Source organism: Chanodichthys erythropterus, chromosome 3 (genome assembly GCF_024489055.1).
Source record: "Chanodichthys erythropterus isolate Z2021 chromosome 3, ASM2448905v1, whole genome shotgun sequence".
Lineage (NCBI taxonomy): Eukaryota > Metazoa > Chordata > Actinopteri > Cypriniformes > Xenocyprididae > Chanodichthys > Chanodichthys erythropterus.
In genome coordinates this window covers 3,046,587-3,052,461 of record NC_090223.1, presented here as the reverse complement: position 1 = coordinate 3,052,461, position 5,875 = coordinate 3,046,587, and positions in this window count along the sequence as shown.

The window sequence follows — 5,875 nt, the reverse complement described above, 5'->3', positions numbered from 1 at the left end:
TTTTTATTTTGACTTTAAATCACAAGACAGTAAAACCGTACACAGTTTGAGTCTTTCTCTTTGACAGTGTTGTACTATATTGCATTAAAGTGGTTGATTTATAGTGCTGGACGATATTACGATATATATCGTTACCACGAAATAAAATGTCTATCATTAGAGACTTTGCTATATCATATATCGATATATAAATGTATGGCACTATTGACACTTCAGAGTGATGAAATGCATGAATGAGAATATAAAGAGCGGGACGTGCTTGATGTTAAAAGAGTTATGAGTCTTTACTTTTGTGTCGCTCAGAAAAAAATCTCTAAAAAAGCCTTCAGGTCTTGAAGGGTAAAGGCGTTTTATATAATAAAACTGCTTTCTGTGCAGTTGAAACGTGTTTTTATATTTTTTATTTGCTACAGTACTAGGGAAAGCCGAGAAAATTGTCTGTGGTGTTTCCTTTTGCCAAAAATATCAACACCCATAATGCACTTTTGACCCTCTGTCAATCTGACTGGTCGGGAATACAAAACTTCAAAAGTCTGCTGGATGATGTTTGCATGTAAATTTACTGATAATTTAATAATACATTTAAAGACAATGTCTATCAGAATTCAAACTGCCTGCTGTTAGTAATATTCCTTCTATGATACAAACTCTACAGGTTTATTAGTGAGGTCGAATGCCACAAATGCTCTTTATTTAATGGGTACATTCCTTTGCTTTTGCTTTACAGTCCATTTTTATTTTTGCCAGTCTGAGAAATTGTAGAAAAAGCAATATTGTTTCGTGAATGATTTCATACATCATTTTAATGTAAGAGACTCATAGGGAAGTTGTACTCAACCATTGATTATTTCCCTCATTGTTAGAAATGAGTCAGCAGATTCCCGACAGTAGGGATGGTGTGGTGTTTGTGGCTCACTGGGTATCATTATCATCTTGTAGAATCATCAGTATTTTACTTCTGTTAGTCAGAGTACAAATATCAGGATAAGCTGGATGAAGGTATATATACTACAGGAAATCAGAGGCATCTGCTGCTCATCCGGCAGGACACAGAGTCTACAGGACATCAGAACTGAGTGTGGAAATACAGCTTCAAATAATGCTTAATGAACATTTACATGCAGAAATTATGGTCAACCCAAACCTACAAGTGTGGCTTTAGTGGTTTGTACCATAAAGCACATGCCTTTCAGTATTCAGCGCTTAACACTTTTGTTTACTGCTTTCAGCTACAGTGTATATATCGACTGTCTGCACACAAATCATCTGGGGATTAGCTAGACTGAAAGAGGTGAAACCTGTTGTTGTGGTTGTTCACAGTCTGTTTTCTCTGTCTTTGTCTGGCATCTGATTTCCTGTGAAACTTTAGTTTTAGGCGAGCTGTAGAAATGAAACTCGCCTTGCACGCCGTGGCCCATGATGGAGATAAGAGAACAGCATAATTCTTCATATTACACAGTTATCAGTGCAGTGAGCACAGTGAGATTTCTTAAGCTCTATTATGAAAATGGATCATGCAAACACCACATCAAGTAGACTAAATATGTGTTTTTTGATAATCATTGACCCAAGTTTTCTGCTGATCCCTCTCATTGGTATCCCTTTTCTCTCTTCCCCCATCCTTTACTCTTTCCTGTTGAGTCTTTCTGAGCGCACTGACCTAATTTCTCACAGCCGGCAAGTCTTCAGGAAATGGGGCTCACCCAGCTTGCACACCTAGCAGTGGTTTGAGTGTGATCGGAAATGACAACCATAATGATTACATGAAGACAAAGGTGAAATGATCCCCCCTTCATGTGGTTTTATATGTTTTTGAACAAAGTAGATTTCATGTGAGTTTCAGTGGTAGTTCAGCACGTATAAGTCTGCCAGTCTACAATCAGAAATTGCTCTTTACAAGAAACATTGCCACATACATATATGTTATATGGGATATATTTATGTCAACATATGAAATCATTCCAATTTCTAATAGGTTTGATATGTTTTTACTTTATATGAGCATATATTACATACAGAATATTGATATTTCATATATGTACATATATTACATTTGGGTATGGCTATATATACAGCTATGGAAAAAAATAAGAGACCACTTAACATTGATTTCTGAACTTGGAGTGGTCTCTTAATTTTTTCCATAGCTGTATATATATATATATATATATATATATATATATATATATATATATATATATATATATATATATATATATATATAAATATATATAGTTAAGAGAACCCTCTGCTATGAACACTAAAATGCTGATCAAAATCATACTATAGATGCTGGTAGTGTAAAAGCTTCATCTGATGACAATAACATCTTTCTGTAGGCCTGTGCCTTCTCCTTTGTGTCAGTATCAAATATAAGAGTGATGCTACCATTAAAGGAGAGAATATAAACACAAAATACAGAGTTTGACATCAAGCCTTGTTTTGTGCTTGTCCTTTGGACAACTAAATTGGTCATTGACTTGTCAGAGTAAAAAACTAACTTGCCTGGAAAAAATATATAATTTATTCTGAAACAAGCAACATTCTCATCAGTGTTTTATCTTCAGTGATAAACTTAAATCTGCATATTTTTGTTATTTATCCTGGGGGTATTGTATTAATATTTCTTACATAAAAATAATAATAATAATAATTCTTTAATTAATAATAATAATAATTAACCTTTATAAAGGGCATTTTCCCCTCCCCCAGTCTAATTACATTTAAGTTTATCGTTTATTTCAAATTCTTACATTTGATAAATTAAAATAGTAAGACACTATAGGGCTGTTACCAAATTAAATAATTTACACTGAAAAAGTACAACTGCATTCAATATTGTTATGAGATTCTTTAAATATTTTTGAATAAACAAATAAGAAATTTTGGTGGGAAATTTATACTTTTTAACATGAAATTAAACCGCCAGTAGATGGCGGCAAGTGACCGTCTTCATGAGTGAGCCACTGAGTCATTTATTCAAACGAATCATTCAAAAGGCTGAATCATTCAAGAATGAAGCAGTTGTTTATGATTGGGCCATTGAATCTTCACTCAACCGATTCGCTCAAAACACTGAATCATTCGAAACGGCTGAGTGTAGCTGCGAGATGCGCTGGTTCTGCTTTGTTTTGAACTATTTTCACTGCTACAATAGAACAGAAAACAGGCAATATTGCACCTAAAACATAAGTGACTAATGTTAACTTGTTTATTGAACTGTTCTATGAAATTAGTGTCAATATCGAGGTGATATTCAGGAATTCAGCACTTTCGGTCGTGTGCTGCTTAACTTTGCCATATGTCGTAAATAGCAAGCTATAAAACCCCCACAATTTCTATTGCAACATGATAACTGAGTTTCTTTGTGTGAGCCGAGCTCATTTGTTTTGAATTCTCCTCAAGAGTTTATGTGCGCCTCAACAGCGCAATAGGCTATCACCACCAATATACATTAGGATATATTACTATCCACTATCAATCGCCACTTAAGCTAAATGAATCATTGTCGTGTTTTGGTTGTTATTGACATTTTAATCAAGCTACTTATCTGGTCAGGAAAGTAAAATTCTCTTTCAAACCAAAAAAATCCACAAGCCTATGTTCCGGGGCTCAGCCCTGGCCCAATTTAACCCCTGTATGTATATATACAGCTATGGAAAAAATTAAGAGACCACTCCAAGTTCAGAAATCAATGTTAAGTGGTCTCTTATTTTTTTCCATTTTTCATATATAGTACATTTATTATCAGTGAACCCTTACCTACATCCTTAACATAACTTTTCTGATTTGTGAAATCTTTTAGGGTACATTTTTGATCAGGTGACTCTTCCTGAAATCCTTCACTATTGTGATTTTCCACAGTTCAGTGTGGGTCAGTTAACCCCTTAGCATTCCAGTCAAATTTGTCTAAAACGCCTGAAAAAAGGCATACCCAAAATAAATTGCTTACTGTTCTTGAACCATTTGCAGTATATGCATGGTTTTGGTATCTTTTGAAAGGGGACACTCTGAGGTTTGTTCATAAGCAGTCAGAATCACTGTGACTCTTACTGCTATTGAGTAATAGAATTTGGAACACACTGAAAAATGGTAAAAAATATTCTGCCTACTTTTTTTTTGTAAACAGATGCCTTAAAAAGAGGGCAGTCAGAAAATTAATTTATTGCTATTTTCCATCTTCTTAGGACACAAATAATACTGTTTCATGAGGTTTTTTTAAAGTCTTTTATTTTTGTCTTTTATCTCCAGGAGTATACATTTTTGGGGAGTATAAATTCATTGAAAACCGAATGCTTGTTTAGCAATGCGTGATCAGAAATAACAATTTCATGATTTTTCAACAATAATCACTAAAAAATTACTTCAGCAACATTTGACAAAATATTCAAAGCCAGGAACCAGATTCAGAGTGATTCAGTGAATCAGATTTGACCTTCATCAGAGTCCCGTCAGATTCAGATTGATTCAGTGAATCAGATTTGACCTTCATCAGAGTCCCGTCAGATTCAGAGTGATTCAGTGAATCAGACCTGACCTTCATCAGAGTCCCATCAGATTCAGAGTGATTCAGTGAATCAGACCTGACCTTCATCAAAGTCCCATCAGATTCAGAGTGATTCAATGAATCAGACTTGACCTTCATCAGAGTCCCGTCAGATTCAGATTGATTCGGTGAATCAGATTTGACCTTCATCAGAGTTCCGTCAGATTCAGAGTGATTCAGTGAATCAGACCTGACCTTCATCAGAGTCCCATCAGATTCAGAGTGATTCAGTGAATCAGACCTGACCTTCATCAAAGTCCCATCAGATTCAGAGTGATTCAATGAATCAGACTTGACCTTCATCAGAGTCCCGTCAGATTCAGATTGATTCAGTGAATCAGATTTGACCTTCATCAGAGTTCCGTCAGATTCAGAGTGATTCAGTGAATCAGACATGATCTTCATCAGAGTCCTGCAGATTCAGAGTGATTCAGTGAATCAGACCTGACCTTCATCAGAGTCCTGCAGATTCAGAGTGATTCAGTGAATCAGACCTGACCTTCATCAGAGTCCCATCAGATTCAGAGTGATTCAGTGAATCAGATTTGATCTTCATCAGAGTCCCGTCAGATTCAGGATCCCTGATAGAAACACATAATCATAAGCACATCAGAATAAATCATCATCCGTCTGTGGGATTCAGTAAAAGTCTCAGTCTTTCTCTCAGTTTGATTCACTCACCTCTTGTCTAAATCATTGCAGACGGACGGCACTGCCTTTGAAAAACATCTGAGAACAGATTGACACTTATTATTAAATATTATTATATTCACCAAAGTACTTATTCAGGAAGATTTTTAAGATTTTAAGCCACTGCCTTAAAATCTTTAATCATCATTAAATATGACTACTGATAAAATGATCATTTCACTCATTGTTAGTCATGCTTTCTATCAATCATAATTGAGCTTTTTAAAATCTATTTTGAAGTCTGTCTGACACAGTTAAAGCTTCTGGACTCACCTGAAGATCCTTTTCCTCAGCGTGAAACAGAAAAATGCCAGAAGAAGGAATATCAAGAGAACAGAAATCCACCACAACTGATCTATACAAGCCATATAGACAATAAATACATAAATACATAAACCAGTGAAATTATATTCATAACAATGATGAATCAATATTAGATTTTAAAGGGTTTAAAGCTCTTGATGTTTTACCTGAGCGCTGGAGAGACGGAGTCACTTCATCGAGAACATCTTTAAAACACACAATGATCACAAACATCAGACAACAAAGGCCTGTTCACATTCAAACTGGATTGAGTCTGAATCAGATCTGAATCAGTGCTTTATTAGTGAATTTGTTTATCAGCTGAAACTCACCTGA